This window comes from Staurois parvus, unplaced genomic scaffold, assembly GCF_062004578.1.
Source record: "Staurois parvus isolate SC_StPar_1 unplaced genomic scaffold, SC_StPar_1.0 ptg000155l, whole genome shotgun sequence".
NCBI classification, from domain to species: Eukaryota; Metazoa; Chordata; class Amphibia; order Anura; family Ranidae; genus Staurois; species Staurois parvus.
The window spans coordinates 3694445-3713537 of NW_028317951.1; the positions used below are offsets into that span (position 1 = coordinate 3694445).

The 19093-nt window shown below is 52.4% G+C and overlaps 1 protein-coding gene and 1 long non-coding RNA gene across 7 annotated transcripts in view; one reads left to right on the forward strand and one right to left on the reverse strand.

Moving 5' to 3' along the window:
- Nucleotides 1–15916, reverse strand: part of LOC149463252 (uncharacterized) — a 62614-nt gene extending 46698 nt beyond the window's left edge. The window contains exon 1 of the long non-coding RNA XR_016312456.1: nucleotides 15769–15916. This is a non-coding gene — a long non-coding RNA (uncharacterized LOC149463252). The remainder of the gene's footprint in view (nucleotides 1–15768) is intronic.
- The window catches only part of LOC149463253 (endogenous murine leukemia virus Env polyprotein from Emv-2 locus-like), a 61439-nt gene that overhangs the window by 29501 nt on the left and 12845 nt on the right, over nucleotides 1–19093 (forward strand). For 2 of the 6 annotated variants that reach the window (XM_089675429.1, XM_089675428.1), the window contains exon 1: nucleotides 16927–18154. The exons of the other annotated variants lie outside the window; for them this stretch is intronic. The gene's annotated coding sequence lies outside the window, so the exon portion shown is untranslated. Of the gene's footprint in view, nucleotides 1–16926; nucleotides 18155–19093 lie in introns of those variants that run through there. 6 annotated transcript variants of the gene reach the window in all.

The following is a 19093-nucleotide window of genomic DNA, read 5'->3' on the forward strand; positions in this document are numbered from 1 at the left end:
GGGCACTCTGATGGGAACAGGCTATGTAAGGGGGCACTCTGATGGGAACAGGCCTTGTATGGGGGCACTCTGATGGGAACAGGCCTTGTATGGGGGCACTCTGATGGGAACAGGCCTTGTAAGGGGGCACTCTGATGGGAACAGTCCTTGTAAGGGGGCACTCTGATGGGAACAGTCCATGGAAGGGGGCACTCTGATGGGAACAGTCCATGGAAGGGGGCACTCTGATGGGAACAGTCCATGGAAGGGGGCACTCTGATGGGAACAGTCCATGGAAGGGGGCACTCTGATGGGAACAGTCCATGGAAGGGGGCACTCTGATGGGAACAGTCCATGGAAGGGGGCACTCTGATGGGAACAGTCCATGGAAGGGGGCACTCTGATGGGAACAGTCCATGGAAGGGGGCACTCTGATGGGAACAGTCCATGGAAGGGGGCACTCTGATGGGAACAGTCCATGGAAGGGGGCACTCTGATGGGAACAGTCCATGGAAGGGGGCACTCTGATGGGAACAGTCCATGGAAGGGGGCACTCTGATGGGAACAGTCCATGTAAGGGGGCACTCTGATGGGAACAGTCCATGTAAGGGGGAACTCTGATGGGAACAGTCCATGTAAGGGGGCACTCTGATGGGAACAGTCCATGTAAGGGGGCACTCTGATGGGAACAGTCCATGTAAGGGGGCACTCTGATGGGAACAGTTTATGTAAAGGGGAACTCTGATGGAAACAGTCCATGTAAGGGGGAACTCTGATGGGAACAGTTCATGTAAGGGGGCACTCTGATGGGAACAGTCCATGTAAGGGGGCACTCTGATGGGAACAGTCCACGTAAGGGTGAACTCTGATGGGAACAGTCCATGTAAGGGGGCACTCTGATGGGAACAGTCCTTGTAAGGGGGAACTCTGATGGGAACAGTTTATGTAAAGGGGAACTCTGATGGGAACAGTCCATGTAAGGGGGCACTCTGATGGGAACAGTCCATGTAAGGGGGCACTCTGCTTTGCAACAGTCCATGAAAGGGGGAACTCTGATGGAAACAGTCCATGTAAGGGGGCACTGTGATGGGAACAGTCCTTGTAAAGGTGCACTGTGATGGGAACAGTCCATGTAAAGGGGCACTCTGATGGGAACAGTCCATGTAAAGAGGCACTCTGATGGGAACAGTACATGTAGGGGAGGCACTCTGATGGGAACAGTACATGTAGGGGAGGCAATCTGATGGGAACATTTTATTGAAGGGGGCTCTGTGATGGGAACAGTTCATGTAAGGGGCACTCTGATGGGAACAGTCCATGTAAGAGGGATCTCTGATGGGAACAGTCCATGTAAAGGGGCACTCTGATGGGAACAGTCCATGTAAGGGGCCACTCTGGTGGGAACAGTAAATGTAAGGGGGCACTCTGATGGGAACAGTCCATGTAAGGGGGAACTCTGATGGGAACAGTCCATGTAAGGGGGCAGTCTGATGGGAATAGTTTATGTAAAGGGGAACTCTGATGGGAACAGTCCATGTAAGGGGGCACTCTGATGGGAACAGTCCATGTAAGGGGGCACTCTGATGGGAACAGTCCATGTAAGGGGGCACTCTGATGGGAACAGTCCATGTAAGGGGGCACTCTGATGGGAACAGTCCATGTAAGGGGGCACTCTGATGGGAACAGTCCATGTAAGGGGGCACTCTGATGGGAACAGTCCATGTAAGGGGGCACTCTGATGGGAACAGTCCATGTAAGGGGGCACCCTGATGGGAACAGTCCATGTAAGGGGGCACTCTGATGGGAACAGTCCTTGTAAGGGGGCACTCTGATGGGAACAGTCCATGGAAGGGGGCACTCTGATGGGAACAGTCCATGGAAGGGGGCACTCTGATGGGAACAGTCCATGGAAGGGGGCACTCTGATGGGAACAGTCCATGGAAGGGGGCACTCTGATGGGAACAGTCCATGGAAGGGGGCACTCTGATGGGAACAGTCCATGGAAGGGGGCACTCTGATGGGAACAGTCCATGGAAGGGGGCACTCTGATGGGAACAGTCCATGGAAGGGGGCACTCTGATGGGAACAGTCCATGGAAGGGGGCACTCTGATGGGAACAGTCCATGGAAGGGGGCACTCTGATGGGAACAGTCCATGGAAGGGGGCACTCTGATGGGAACAGTCCATGGAAGGGGGCACTCTGATGGGAACAGTCCTTGTAAGGGGGCACTCTGATGGGAACAGTCCTTGTAAGGGGGCACTCTGATGGGAACAGTCCTTGTAAGGGGGCACTCTGATGGGAACAGTCCATGTAAGGGGGCACTCTGATGTGAACAGTCCATGTAAGGGGGCACTCTGATGGGAACAGTCCATGTAAGGGGGCACTCTGATGGGAACAGTCCATGTAAGGGGGAACTCTGATGGGAACAGTCCATGTAAGGGGGCACTCTGATGGGAACAGTCCATGTAAGGGGGCACTCTGATGGGAACAGTCCATGTAAGGGGGCACTCTGATGGGAACAGTTTATGTAAAGGGGAACTCTGATGGAAACAGTCCATGTAAGGGGGAACTCTGATGGGAACAGTTCATGTAAGGGGGCACTCTGATGGGAACAGTCCATGTAAGGGGGCACTCTGATGGGAACAGTCCACGTAAGGGTGAACTCTGATGGGAACAGTCCATGTAAGGGGGCACTCTGATGGGAACAGTCCTTGTAAGGGGGAACTCTGATGGGAACAGTTTATGTAAAGGGGAACTCTGATGGGAACAGTCCATGTAAGGGGGCACTCTGATGGGAACAGTCCATGTAAGGGGGCACTCTGCTTTGCAACAGTCCATGAAAGGGGGAACTCTGATGGAAACAGTCCATGTAAGGGGGCACTGTGATGGGAACAGTCCTTGTAAAGGTGCACTGTGATGGGAACAGTCCATGTAAAGGGGCACTCTGATGGGAACAGTACATGTAGGGGAGGCACTCTGATGGGAACAGTACATGTAGGGGAGGCAATCTGATGGGAACATTTTATTGAAGGGGGCTCTGTGATGGGAACAGTTCATGTAAGGGGCACTCTGATGGGAACAGTCCATGTAAGAGGGATCTCTGATGGGAACAGTCCATGTAAAGGGGCACTCTGATGGGAACAGTCCATGTAAGGGGCCACTCTGGTGGGAACAGTAAATGTAAGGGGGCACTCTGATGGGAACAGTCCATGTAAGGGGGAACTCTGATGGGAACAGTCCATGTAAGGGGGCAGTCTGATGGGAATAGTTTATGTAAAGGGGAACTCTGATGGGAACAGTCCATGTAAGGGGGCACTCTGATGGGAACAGTCCATGTAAGGGGGCACTCTGATGGGAACAGTCCATGTAAGGGGGCACTCTGATGGGAACAGTCCATGTAAGGGGGCACTCTGATGGGAACAGTCCATGTAAGGGGGCACTCTGATGGGAACAGTCCATGTAAGGGGGCACTCTGATGGGAACAGTCCATGTAAGGGGGCACTCTGATGGGAACAGTCCATGTAAGGGGGCACTCTGATGGGAACAGTCCTTGTAAAGGGGCACTCTGATGGGAACAGTCCATGTAAAGGGGCACTCTGATGGGAACAGTCCATGTAAAGGGGCACTCTGATGGGAACAGTCCATGTAAAGGGGCACTCTGATGGGAACAGTCCATGTAAAGGGGCACTCTGATGGGAACAGTCCATGTAAAGGGGCACTCTGATGGGAACAGTCCATGTAAAGGGGCACTCTGATGGGAACAGTCCATGTAAAGGGGCACTCTGATGGGAACAGTCCATGTAAAGGGGCACTCTGATGGGAACAGTCCATGTAAAGGGGCACTCTGATGGGAACAGTCCATGTAAAGGGGCACTCTGATGGGAACAGTCCATGTAAAGGGGCACTCTGATGGGAACAGTCCATGTAAAGGGGCACTCTGATGGGAACAGTCCATTGAAAGGGGCACTCTGATGGGAACAGTCCATGTAAAGGGGCACTCTGATGGGAACAGTCCATGTAAAGGGGCACTCTGATGGGAACAGTCCATGTAAAGGGGCACTCTGATGGGAACAGTCCATGTAAAGGGGCACTCTGATGGGAACAGTCCATGTAAGGGGGCACTCTGATGGGAACAGTCCATGTAAGGGGGCACTCTGATGGGAACAGTCCATGTAAGGGGGCACTCTGATGGGAACAGTCCTTGTAAGGGGGCACTCTGATGGGAACAGTCCATGTAAGGGGGCACTCTGATGGGAACAGTCCATGTAAGGGGGAACTCTGCTGGCAACAGTCCATGTAAGGGGGAACTCTGATGGAAACAGTCCATGTAAGGGGGCACTGTGATGGGAACAGTCCATGTAAAGGGGCACTGTGATGGGAACAGTCCATGTAAAGGGGCACTGTGATGGGAACAGTCCATGTAAAGGGGCACTCTGATGGGAACAGTCCATGTAAAGGGGCACTCTGGTGGGAACAGTCCATGTAAAGGGGCACTCTGATGGGAACAGTCCATGTAAAGGGGCACTCTGATGGGAACAGTCCATGTAAAGGGCCACTCTGATGGGAACAGTCCATGTAAAGGGCCACTCTGATGGGAACAGTCCATGTAAAGGGCCACTCTGATGGGAACAGTCCATGTAAGGGGGCACTGTGATGGGAACAGTCCATGTAAGGGGGCACTCTGCTGGGAACAGTCCATGTAAGGGGGAACTCTGATGGGAACAGTTTATGTAAAGGGGAACTCTGATGGGAACAGTCCATGTAAGGGGGAACTCTGATGGGAACAGTCCATGTAAGGGGGCACTCTGATGGGAACAGTCCATGTAAGGGGGCACTCTGATGGGAACAGTCCATGTAAGGGGGCACTCTGATGGGAACAGTCCATGTAAGGGGGCACTCTGATGGGAACAGTCCATGTAAGGGGGCACTCTGATGGGAACAGTCCATGTAAGGGGGCACTCTGCTTTGCAACAGTACATGAAAGGGGGAACTCTGATGGAAACAGTCCATGTAAGGGGGCACTGTGATGGGAACAGTCCATGTAAAGGGGCACTCTGATGGGAACAGTCCATGTAAAGAGGCACTCTGATGGGAACAGTCCATGTAAGGGGGCACTCTGATGGGAACAGTCTATGTAAGGGGGCACTCTGATGTGAACAGTTAGTGTAAAGGGGCACTGTGATGAGAACAGTCCATGTAAGGGGGATCTCTGATGGGAACAGTCCATGTAAAGGGGTGCACTGATGGGAACAGTCCATGTAATGGGCCACTCTGGTGGGAACAGTAAATGTAAGGGGGCACTCTGATGGGAACAGTCCATGTAAGGGGCCATTCTGATGGGAACAGTCCATGTAAGGGGCCACTCTAATGGGAACAGTAAATGTAAAGGGGCACTCTGATGGGAACAGTCCATATAAGGGGGCACTCTGATGGGAACAGTCCTTGTATAGGGGCACTCTGATGGGAACAGTCCATGTAACGGTGCACTCTTATGGGAACATTTTATGAAAGGGGGTACTCTGAAGGGAACAATGATTGTAAGGGAGAACTCTGATGGGAACAGTACATGTAGGGGGGCACTTTGATGGGAACAGTCCATGTAAGGGGGCACTCTGCTGGGAACAGTCCTTGTAAGGGGGCACTCTGATGGGAACAGTCCATGTAAGGGGGCACTCTGATGGGAACAGTCCATGGAAGGGGGCACTCTGATGGGAACAGTCCATGGAAGGGGGCACTCTGATGGGAACAGTCCATGGAAGGGGGCACTCTGATGCGAACAGTCCATGTAAAGGGGCACTCTGATCGGAACAGTCCATGTAAAGGGGCACTCTGATCGGAACAGTCCATGTAAAGGGGCACTCTGATAGGAACAGTCCATGTAAAGGGGCACTCTGATGGGAACAGTCCATGTGAAGGGGCACTGTGATGGGAACAGTTTTTGTAAGGGGGCACTGTGATGGGAACAGTCCATGTAAAGGGGGCACTGTGATGGGAACAGTCCAAGTAAGGGGGCACACTGATGGCAACAGTCCATGTAAGGGGGCTTTCTGATGGGAACAGTCCATGTAAGGGGGCACTCCGATGGGAACAGTCCATGTAAGGGGGCACTCCGATTTGAACAGTTTATGTAAGGGAGCACTCCGATTTGAACAGTTTATGTAAGGGAGCACTCCGATGGGAACAGTCTATGTAAGGGAGCACTCCGATGGGAACAGTCCATGTAAGGGGGCACTCCGATGGGAACAGTCCATGTAAGGGGGCACTCCGATGGGAACAGTCCATGTAAGGGGGCACTCCGATGGGAACAGTCCATGTAAGGGGGCACTCCGATGGGAACAGTCCATGTAAGGGGGCACTCCGATGGGAACAGTCCATGTAAGGGGGCACTCCGATGGGAACAGTCCATGTAAGGGGGCACTCCGATGGGAACAGTCCATGTAAGGGGGCACTCCGATGGGAACAGTCCATGTAAGGGGGCACTCCGATGGGAACAGTCCATGTAAGGGGGCACTCCGATGGGAACAGTCCATGTAAGGGGGCACTCCGATGGGAACAGTCCATGTAAGGGGGCACTCCGATGGGAACAGTCCATGTAAGGGGGCACTCCGATGGGAACAGTCTATGTAAGGGGGCACTCTGATGGGAACAGTCCATGTAAGGGGGCACTCTGATGGGAACAGTCCATGTAAGGGGGCACTCTGATGGGAACAGTCCATGTAAGGGGGCACTCTGATGGGAACAGTCCTTGTAAGGGGGCACTCTGGTGGGAACAGTTTATGTAAAGGGGAACTCTGATGGAAACAGTCCATGTAAGGGGGCACTCTGATGGAAACAGTCCATGTAAGGGGGATCTCTGATGGGAACAGTCCATGTAAAGGGGCGCACTGATGGGAACAGTCCATGTAAGGGGCCACTCTGGTGGGAACAGTAAATGTAAGGGGGCACTCTGGTGGGAACAGTAAATGTAAGGGGGCACTCTGGTGGGAACAGTAAATGTAAGGGGGCACTCTGGTGGGAACAGTAAATGTAAGGGGGCACTCTGGTGGGAACAGTAAATGTAAGGGGGCACTCTGATGGGAACAGTCCATGTAAGGGGGAACTCTGATGGGAACAGTCCATGTAAGGGGGCACTCTGATGGGAACAGTTTATGTAAAGGGGAACTCTGATGGAAACAGTCCTGATGGGAACCGTCCATGTAAGGGGGCACTCTGATGGGAACAGTTTATGTAAAGGGGAACTCTGATGGAAACAGTCCTGATGGGAACCGTCCATGTAAGGGGGCACTCTGATGGGAACAGTTTATGTAAAGGGGAACTCTGATGGAAACAGTCCATGTAAGGGGGCACTCTGATGGGAACAGTCCATGTAAGGGGGCACTCTGATGGGAACAGTCCATGTAAGGGGGCACTCTGATGGGAACAGTCCATGTAAGGGGGCACTCTGATGGGAACAGTCCATGTAAGGGGGCACTCTGATGGGAACAGTCCATGTAAGGGGGCACTCTGATGGGAACAGTCCATGTAAGGGGGCACTCTGATGGGAACAGTCCATGTAAGGGGGCACTCTGATGGGAACAGTCCATGTAAGGGGGCACTCTGATGGGAACAGTCCATGTAAGGGGGCACTCTGATGGGAACAGTCCATGTAAGGGGGCACTCTGATGGGAACAGTCCATGTAAGGGGGCACTCTGATGGGAACAGTCCATGTAAGGGGGCACTCTGATGGGAACAGTCCATGTAAGGGGGCACTCTGATGGGAACAGTCCATGTAAGGGGGCACTCTGATGGGAACCGTCCATGTAAGGGGGCACTCTGATGGGAACCGTCCATGTAAGGGGGCACTCTGATGGGAACCGTCCATGTAAGGGGGCACTCTGATGGGAACAGTCCATGTAAGGGGGCACTCTGATGGGAACAGTCCATGTAAGGGGGCACTCTGATGGGAACAGTCCATGTAAGGGGGCACTCTGATGGGAACAGTCCTTGTAAGGGGGCACTCTGGTGGGAACAGTTTATGTAAAGGGGAACTCTAATGGAAACAGTCCATGTAAGGGGGCACTCTGATGGAAACAGTCCATGTAAGGGGGCGCACTGATGGGAACAGTCCATGTAAGGGGCCACTCTGGTGGGAACAGTAAATGTAAGGGGGCACTCTGATGGGAACAGTCCATGTGAAGGGGCACTGTGATGGGAACAGTCCATGTAAGGGGGCACTCTGATGGGAACAGTCCATGTAACGGGGCACTCTGATGGGAACAGTCCTTGTAAGGGGGCACTCTGGTGGGAACAGTTTATGTAAAGGGGAACTCTGATGGAAACAGTCCATGTAAGGGGGATCTCTGATGGGAACAGTCCATGTAAAGGGGCGCACTGATGGGAACAGTCCATGTAAGGGGCCACTCTGGTGGGAACAGTAAATGTAAGGGGGCACTCTGGTGGGAACAGTAAATGTAAGGGGGCACTCTGGTGGGAACAGTAAATGTAAGGGGGCACTCTGGTGGGAACAGTAAATGTAAGGGGGCACTCTGGTGGGAACAGTAAATGTAAGGGGGCACTCTGGTGGGAACAGTAAATGTAAGGGGGCACTCTGATGGGAACAGTCCATGTAAGGGGGAACTCTGATGGGAACAGTCCATGTAAGGGGGCACTCTGATGGGAACAGTTTATGTAAAGGGGAACTCTGATGGAAACAGTCCTGATGGGAACCGTCCATGTAAGGGGGCACTCTGATGGGAACAGTTTATGTAAAGGGGAACTCTGATGGGAACAGTCCATGTAAGGGGGCACTCTGATGGGAACCGTCCATGTAAGGGGGCACTCTGATGGGAACAGTTTATGTAAAGGGGAACTCTGATGGAAACAGTCCATGTAAGGGGGATCTCTGATGGGAACAGTCCATGTAAAGGGGCGCACTGATGGGAACAGTCCATGTAAGGGGCCACTCTGGTGGGAACAGTAAATGTAAGGGGGCACTCTGATGGGAACAGTCCATGTAAGAGGCCACTCTGATGGGAACAGTAAATGTAAAGGGGCACTCTGATGGGAACAGTCCATATAAGGGGGCACTCTGATGGGAACAGTCCTTGTATAGGGGCACTCTGATGGGAACAGTCCATGTAACGGTGCACTCTTATGGGAACATTTTATGAAAGGGGGTACTCTGAAGGGAACAATGATTGTAAGGGAGAACTCTGATGGGAACAGTACATGTAGGGGGGCAATCTGATGGGAACATTTTATTGAAGGGGGCTCTGTGATGGGAACAGTTCATGTAAGGGGCACTCTGATGGGAACAGTCCATGTAAAGGGGCACTCTGATGGGAACAGTCCATGTAAAGGGGCACTCCGATGGGAACAGTCCATGTAAAGGGGCACTCCGATGGGAACAGTCCATGTAAAGGGGCACTCCGATGGGAACAGTCCATGTAAAGGGGCACTCCGATGGGAACAGTTCATGTAAGAGGGCACTCCGATGGGAACAGTGCATGTAAAGCGGCACTCCGATGCGAACAGTCCATGTAAAGGGGCACTCCGATGCGAACAGTCCATGTAAAGGGGCACTCTGATGGGAACAGTCCATGTAAAGGGGCACTCTGATGGGAACAGTCCATGTAAGGGGGCACTCTGATGGCAACAGTCCATGTAAGGGGGCACTCTGATGGCAACAGTCCATGTAAGGGGGCACTCTGATGGCAACAGTCCATGTAAGGGGGCACTCTGATGGCAACAGTCCATGTAAGGGGGCACTCTGATGGCAACAGTCCATGTAAGGGGGCACTCTGATGGCAACAGTCCATGTAAGGGGGCACTCTGATGGCAACAGTCCATGTAAGGGGGCACTCTGATGGCAACAGTCCATGTAAGGGGGCACTCTGATGGGAACAGTTTATGTAAAGGGGAACTCTGATGGAAACAGTCTATGTAAGGGGCCACTCTGGTGGGAACAGTAAATGTAAGTGGGCACTCTGATGGGAACAGTCCATGTAAGGGGGCACTCTGATGGGAACAGTTTATGTAAAGGGGAACTCTGATGGAAACAGTCCATGTAAGGGGGCACTCTGATGGGAACAGTCCATGTAAGGGGGCACTCTGATGGGAACAGTTTATGTAAGGGGGCACTCTGATGGGAACAGTCCATGTAAGGGGGCACTCTGATGGGAACAGTCCATGTAAGAGGGCACTCTGATGGGAACAGTCCATGTAAGGGGGCACTCTGATGGGAACAGTCCATGTAAGGGGGCACTCTGATGGGAACAGTCCATGTAAGGGGGCACTCTGATGGGAACAGTCCATGTAAGGGGGCACTCTGATGGGAACAGTCCATGTAAGGGGGCACTCTGATGGGAACAGTCCATGTAAGGGGGCACTCTGATGGGAACAGTCCATGTAAGGGGGCACTCTGATGGGAACAGTCCATGTAAGGGGGCACTCTGATGGGAACAGTCCATGTAAGGGGGCACTCTGATGGGAACCGTCCATGTAAGGGGGCATTCTGATGGGAACAGTTTATGTAAAGGGGAACTCTGATGGGAACAGTCCATGTAAGGGGCCACTCTGGTGGGAACAGTAAATGTAAGGGGGCACTCTGATGGGAACAGTCCATGTGAAGGGGCACTGTGATGGGAACAGTCCATGTAAGGGGGCACTCTGATGGGAACAGTCCATGTAACGGGGCACTCTGATGGGAACAGTCCTTGTAAGGGGGCACTCTGGTGGGAACAGTTTATGTAAAGGGGAACTCTGATGGAAACAGTCCATGTAAGGGGGATCTCTGATGGGAACAGTCCATGTAAGGGGGCACTCTGATGGCAACAGTCCATGTAAGGGGGCACTCTGATGGCAACAGTCCATGTAAGGGGGCACTCTGATGGCAACAGTCCATGTAAGGGGGCACTCTGATGGGAACAGTTTATGTAAAGGGGAACTCTGATGGAAACAGTCTATGTAAGGGGCCACTCTGGTGGGAACAGTAAATGTAAGTGGGCACTCTGATGGGAACAGTCCATGTAAGGGGGCACTCTGATGGGAACAGTTTATGTAAAGGGGAACTCTGATGGAAACAGTCCATGTAAGGGGGCACTCTGATGGGAACAGTCCATGTAAGGGGGCACTCTGATGGGAACAGTTTATGTAAGGGGGCACTCTGATGGGAACAGTCCATGTAAGGGGGCACTCTGATGGGAACAGTCCATGTAAGGGGGCACTCTGATGGGAACAGTCCATGTAAGGGGGCACTCTGATGGGAACAGTCCATGTAAGGGGGCACTCTGATGGGAACAGTCCATGTAAGGGGGCACTCTGATGGGAACAGTCCATGTAAGGGGGCACTCTGATGGGAACAGTCCATGTAAGGGGGCACTCTGATGGGAACAGTCCATGTAAGGGGGCACTCTGATGGGAACAGTCCATGTAAGGGGGCACTCTGATGGGAACAGTCCATGTAAGGGGGCACTCTGATGGGAACCGTCCATGTAAGGGGGCATTCTGATGGGAACAGTTTATGTAAAGGGGAACTCTGATGGGAACAGTCCATGTAAGGGGCCACTCTGGTGGGAACAGTAAATGTAAGGGGGCACTCTGATGGGAACAGTCCATGTGAAGGGGCACTGTGATGGGAACAGTCCATGTAAGGGGGCACTCTGATGGGAACAGTCCATGTAACGGGGCACTCTGATGGGAACAGTCCTTGTAAGGGAGCACTCTGGTGGGAACAGTTTATGTAAAGGGGAACTCTGATGGAAACAGTCCATGTAAGGGGGATCTCTGATGGGAACAGTCCATGTAAAGGGGCGCACTGATGGGAACAGTCCATGTAAGGGGCCACTCTGGTGGGAACAGTAAATGTAAGGGGGCACTCTGGTGGGAACAGTAAATGTAAGGGGGCACTCTGGTGGGAACAGTAAATGTAAGGGGGCACTCTGGTGGGAACAGTAAATGTAAGGGGGCACTCTGGTGGGAACAGTAAATGTAAGGGGGCACTCTGGTGGGAACAGTAAATGTAAGGGGGCACTCTGATGGGAACAGTCCATGTAAAGGGGCACTCTGATGGGAACAGTCCATGTAAAGGGGCACTCTGATAGGAACAGTCCATGTAAAGGGGCACTCTGATAGGAACAGTCCATGTAAAGGGGCACTCTGATAGGAACAGTCCATGTAAAGGGGCACTCTGATGGGAACAGTCCATGTAAGGGGGAACTCTGATGGGAACATTTTATGTAAGGGGGCACTCTGATGGGAACAGTCTATGTAAGGGGGCACTCTGATGCGAACAGTCCATGTGAAGGGGCACTGTGATGGGAACAGTCCTTGTAAGGGGGCACTGTGATGGGAACAGTCCATGTAAAGGGGGCACTGTGATGGGAACAGTCCAAGTAAGGGGGCACACTGATGGCAACAGTCCATGTAAGGGGGCTTTCTGATGGGAACAGTCCATGTAAGGTGGCACTCCGATGGGAACAGTCCATGTAAGGGGGCACTCCGATGGGAACAGTCCATGTAAGGGGGCACTCCGATTTGAACAGTTTATGTAAGGGAGCACTCCGATTTGAACAGTTTATGTAAGGGAGCACTCCGATGGGAACAGTCTATGTAAGGGAGCACTCCGATGGGAACAGTATATGTAAGGGGGCACTCCGATGGGAACAGGCTATTTAAGGGGGCACTCCGATGGGAACAGTCCATGTAAGGGGGCACTCCCATGGGAACAGTCCATGTAAGGGAGCACTCCGATGGCAACAGTCCATGTAAGGGGGCACTCCGATGGCAACAGTCCATGTAAGGGGGCACTCCGATGGCAACAGTCCATGTAAGGGGGCACTCCGATGGCAACAGTCCATGTAAGGGGGCACTCCGATGGCAACAGTCCATGTAAGGGGGCACTCCGATGGCAACAGTCCATGTAAGGGGGCACTCCGATGGCAACAGTCCATGTAAGGGGGCACTCTGATGGCAACAGTCCATGTAAGGGGGCACTCTGATGGCAACAGTCCATGTAAGGGGGCACTCTGATGGCAACAGTCCATGTAAGGGGGCACTCTGATGGCAACAGTCCATGTAAGGGGGCACTCTGATGGCAACAGTCCATGTAAGGGGGCACTCTGATGGCAACAGTCCATGTAAGGGGGCACTCTGATGGCAACAGTCCATGTAAGGGGGCACTCTGATGGCAACAGTCCATGTAAGGGGGCACTCTGATGGCAACAGTCCATGTAAGGGGGCACTCTGATGGCAACAGTCCATGTAAGGGGGCACTCTGATGGCAACAGTCCATGTAAGGGGGCACTCTGATGGCAACAGTCCATGTAAGGGGGCACTCTGATGGCAACAGTCCATGTAAGGGGGCACTCTGATGGCAACAGTCCATGTAAGGGGGCACTCTGATGGCAACAGTCCATGTAAGGGGGCACTCTGATGGCAACAGCCCATGTAAGGGGGCACTCTGATGGCAACAGCCCATGTAAGGGGGCACTCTGATGGCAACAGCCCATGTAAGGGGGCACTCTGATGGCAACAGCCCATGTAAGGGGGCACTCTGATGGCAACAGCCCATGTAAGGGGGCACTCTGATGGCAACAGCCCATGTAAGGGGGCACTCTGATGGCAACAGTCCATGTAAGGGGGCACTCTGATGGCAACAGTCCATGTAAGGGGGCACTCTGATGGCAACAGTCCATGTAAGGGGGCACTCTGATGGCAACAGTCCATGTAAGGGGGCACTCTGATGGCAACAGTCCATGTAAGGGGGCACTCTGATGGCAACAGTCCATGTAAGGGGGCACTCTGATGGCAACAGTCCATGTAAGGGGGCACTCTGATGGCAACAGTCCATGTAAGGGGGCACTCTGATGGCAACAGTCCATGTAAGGGGGCACTCTGATGGCAACCGTTCATGTAAGGGGGCACTCTGATGGCAACAGTCTATGTAAGGGGGCACTCTGATGGCAACAGTCCATGTAAGGGGGCACTCTGATGGCAACAGTCCAAGTAAGGGGGCACACTGATGGCAACAGTCCATGTAAGGGGGCACTCTGATGGAAACAGTTTATGTAAAGGGGAACTCTGATGGAAACAGTCCATGTAAGGGGGCACTCTGATGGGAACAGTCCATGTAAGGGGGCACTTTGATGGGAACAGTCTATGTAAGGGAGCACTCCGATGGGAACAGTCTATGTAAGGGGGCACTCTGATGGGAACAGTCCATGTAAGGGGGCACTTTGAAGGGAACAGTTTATGTAAAGTGGAACTCTGATGGAAACAGTCCATTTAAGGGGGCACTCTGATGGGAACAGTCTATGTAAGGGGGCACTGTGATGGCAACAGTCTATGTAAAGGAGCACTCTGATGGGAACATTCCATGTAAGGGGGCACTGTGATGGGAACAGTCCATGTAAAGGGGCACTCTGATGGGAACAGTCCATGTAAAGGGGCACTCTGATGGGAACAGTCCATGTAAAGGGGCACTCTGATAGGAACAGTCCATGTAAAGGGGCACTCTGATGGGAACAGTCCATGTAAAGGGGCACTCTGATGGGAACAGTCCATGTAAAGGGGCACTCTGATGGGAACAGTCCATGTAAAGGGGCACTCTGATGGGAACAGTCCATGTAAGGGGGCACTCTGATGCGAACAGTCCATGTGAAGGGGCACTGTGATGGGAACAGTCCTTGTAAGGGGGCACTGTGATGGGAACAGTTTTTGTAAGGGGGCACTGTGATGGGAACAGTCCATGTAAAGGGGGCACTGTGATGGGAACAGTCCAAGTAAGGGGGCACACTGATGGCAACAGTCCATGTAAGGGGGCTTTCTGATGGGAACAGTCCATGTAAGGGGGAACTCCGATGGGAACAGTCCATGTAAGGGGGCACTCCGATTTGAACAGTTTATGTAAGGGAGCACTCCGATTTGAACAGTTTATGTAAGGGAGCACTCCGATGGGAACAGTCTATGTAAGGGAGCACTCCGATGGGAACAGTCTATTTAAGGGGGCACTCTGATGGGAACAGGCTATTTAAGGGGGCACTCCAATGGGAACAGTCCATGTAAGGGGGCACTCCGATGGGAACAGTCCATGTAAGGGAGCACTCCGATGGGAACAGTCTATGTAAGGGGGCACTCCGATGGGAACAGTCTATGTAAGGGGGCACTCCGATGGGAACAGTCTATGTAAGGGGGCACTCCGATGGGAACAGTCTATGTAAGGGGGCTCTCTGATGGGAACAGTCTATGTAAGGGGGCACCCTGATGGGAACAGACCATGTAAGGGGGCAGTCTGATGGGAACAGTCCATGTAAGGGGGCAGTCTGATGGGAATAGAGCCGTGCAGGTAGCTCACAAGCATTCACTACAGAGCATCTCACAAGCATTCCTCCTGTGCGCTCCTCAGCTCCGCCTCCTGGCTGCTCACAGTTGCTCTGCCCCTTTCTTATTGCCTCATCGGAGGGAGGAGTCTAGACTGGGGTGGGGCTCTATTCAGACAATGGGGTTTTGGTTGCAGAATGGAACTCCAATTTTGACTGGGAACACATGACCTCCACTTCCCCCTTTTTTTTTTTTTTTAAAAATGAACTTTAATGTAACGAACAATCAGAGGTATTGAGTGGAGCTCCACTTGACAGGTAACATGTGACCTTCAAATTGGAGCTCCATTCTGCAGCCATTCCCTTCGTTTCTATGAACATATACACAGGAAATATGTGACAGGAAACATGACATCCACTTCGTTCAGCTGTGTCTATTGGTTGTTAGATTAAAGTTCGTTAAATGTAAAAAAAAGTGGAGTGGACCTCACCTAAAGTTTGAGTGGAGGCCTCAGTAGAGCAGAGTAGAGTAGAGCTCCATTCTGCAGCCCCCTCCACTCCGCTCAGCACCGTGCAGGCAGCTTCTCCAAGTACAGGGTCGATCTCTTAGGAACCGAGCTGAAGTCTAGCCACGCCCCTTTTTGACGTCATCGGAGGGAGGAGTCTAGACAGAGCGGGGGCTCGGCTCAGAAGGCAGCGACACTCCAGAGAGGACGGACGTGTGGTAAGTGTGTGGAGTGACAGAGCGCCATCTGTCATCTGGGAGGGGAACAATCGGCAGCCAATGTAGCGGAAATGATTGTGAGATATGAAGTGTGCGGTGGGAGGGGCGGACTATCATCTCTGAGCCAGGCTGTGGGGGAGGGGCACATGAAATAAAGGGGCACTCCGATGAGGAAAGTCCGTGTAAGGGGCACTCTGATTGAACACTGCATGTAAGGGGGCACTGTGATGGGAACAGTCCATGTAAGGGGCCACTGTGATGGGAACAGTCCATGTAAGGGGGCACTCCAATGGGAACAGTCCATGTAAGAGAGCACACCGATAGGAACAGTCCATGTAAGGGGGCACTGTGATGGGAACAGTCCATATAAGTGGGCATTCTGATGGGAACAGTTTATGTAAAGGGGCACTCTGATGGAAACAGTCCATGTAAGGGGGCACTCTGATGGGAACAGTCTATGTAAGGGGGCACTCTGATGGGAACAGTAAATGTAAAAGGGCACTCTGATGGGAACAGTCCATGTAAAGGGATACTCTGATGGGAACAGTGTATTTAAAGGGGCTCTCTGATGGGAACAGTCCATGTAAGGGGGCTTTCTGATGGGAACAGTCCATGTAAGGGGGAACTCCGATGGGAACAGTCCATGTAAGGGGGCACTCCGATTTGAACAGTTTATGTAAGGGAGCACTCCGATTTGAACAGTTTATGTAAGGGAGCACTCCGATGGGAACAGTCTATGTAAGGGAGCACTCCGATGGGAACAGTCTATTTAAGGGGGCACTCTGATGGGAACAGGCTATTTAAGGGGGCACTCCGATGGGAACAGTCCATGTAAGGGGGCACTCCGATGGGAACAGTCCATGTAAAGGGATACTCTGATGGGAACAGTGTATTTAAAGGGGCTCTCTGATGGGAACAGTCCATGTAAGGGGGCTTTCTGATGGGAACAGTCCATGTAAGGGGGAACTCCGATGGGAACAGTCCATGTAAGGGGGCACTCCGATTTGAACAGTTTATGTAAGGGAGCACTCCGATTTGAACAGTTTATGTAAGGGAGCACTCCGATGGGAACAGTCTATGTAAGGGAGCACTCCGATGGGAACAGTCTATTTAAGGGGGCACTCTGATGGGAACAGGCTATTTAAGGGGGCACTCCGATGGGAACAGTCCATGTAAGGGGGCACTCCGATGGGAACAGTCCATGTAAGGGAGCACTCCGATGGGAACAGTCTATGTAAGGGGGCACTCCGATGGGAACAGTCTATGTAAGGGGGCACTCCGATGGGAACAGTCTATGTAAGGGGGTACTCCGATGGGAACAGTCTATGTAAGGGGGCTCTCTGATGGGAACAGTCTATGTAAGGGGGCACCCTGATGGGAACAGACCATGTAAGGGGGCAGTCTGATGGGAACAGTCCATGTAAGGGGGCAGTCTGATGGGAATAGAGCCGTGCAGGTAGCTCACAAGCATTCACTACAGAGCATCTCACAAGCATTCCTCCTGTGCGCTCCTCAGCTCCGCCTCCTGGCTGCTCACAGTTGCTCTGCCCCTTTCTTATTGCCTCATCGGAGGGAGGAGTCTAGACTGGGGTGGGGCTCTATTCAGACAATGGGGTTTTGGTTGCAGAATGGAACTCCAATTTTGACTGGGAACACATGACCTCCACTTCCCCCTTTTTTTTTTTTTTAAAAATGAACTTTAATGTAACGAACAATCAGAGGTATTGAGTGGAGCTCCACTTGACAGGTAACATGTGACCTTCAAATTGGAGCTCCATTCTGCAGCCATTCCCTTCGTTTCTATGAACATATACACAGGAAATATGTGACAGGAAACATGACATCCACTTCGTTCAGCTGTGTCTATTGGTTGTTAGATTAAAGTTCGTTAAATGTAAAAAAAAGTGGAGTGGACCTCACCTAAAGTTTGAGTGGAGGCCTCAGTAGAGCAGAGTAGAGTAGAGCTCCATTCTGCAGCCCCCTCCACTCCGCTCAGCACCGTGCAGGAAGCTTCTCCAAGTACAGGGTCGATCTCTTAGGAACCGAGCTGAAGTCTAGCCACGCCCCTTTTTGACGTCATCGGAGGGAGGAGTCTAGACAGAGCGGGGGCTCGGCTCAGAAGGCAGCGACACTCCAGAGAGGACGGACGTGTGGTAAGTGTGTGGAGTGACAGAGCGCCATCTGTCATCTGGGAGGGGAACAATCGGCAGCCAATGTAGCGGAAATGATTGTGAGATATGAAGTGTGCGGGGGGAGGGGCGGACTATCATCTCTGAGCCAGGCTGTGGGGGAGGGGCACATGAAATAAAGGGGCACTCCGATGAGGAAAGTCCGTGTAAGGGGCACTCTGATTGAACACTGCATGTAAGGGGGCACTGTGATGGGAACAGTCCATGTAAGGGGCCACTGTGATGGGAACAGTCCATGTAAGGGGGCACTCCAATGGGAACAGTCCATGTAAGAGAGCACACCGATAGGAACAGTCCATGTAAGGGGGCACTGTGATGGGAACAGTCCATGTAAGGGGGCACTGTGATGGGAACAGTCCATATAAGTGGGCATTCTGATGGGAACAGTTTATGTAAAGGGGCACTCTGATGGAAACAGTCCATGTAAGGGGGCACTCTGATGGGAACAGTCTATGTAAGGGGGCACTCTGATGGGAACAGTAAATGTAAAAGGGCACTCTGATGGGAACAGTCCATGTAAAGGGATACTCTGATGGGAACAGTGTATTTAAAGGGGCTCTCTGATGGGAACAGTCCATGTAAGGGGGCACTCTGATGGGAACAGTCCATGTAAGGGGGCACTCTGATGGGAACAGTCCATGTAAAGGGGCACTCTGATGGGAACAGTCCATGTAACGGTGCACTCTGATGGGAAGATTTTATGAAAGGGGGCACTCTGAAGGGAACAATCCATGTAAGGGGGCTTTCTGATGGGAATAGTTCATGTAAGGGGGCTCTCCGATGGGAACAGTCTATGTAAAGGAGCACTCCGTTGGGAACAGTCCATGTAAGGGGGCACTCCGATGGGAACAGTCCATGTAAGGGGCACTCTGATGGGCACAGTCCATGTAAGGGGGCACTCTG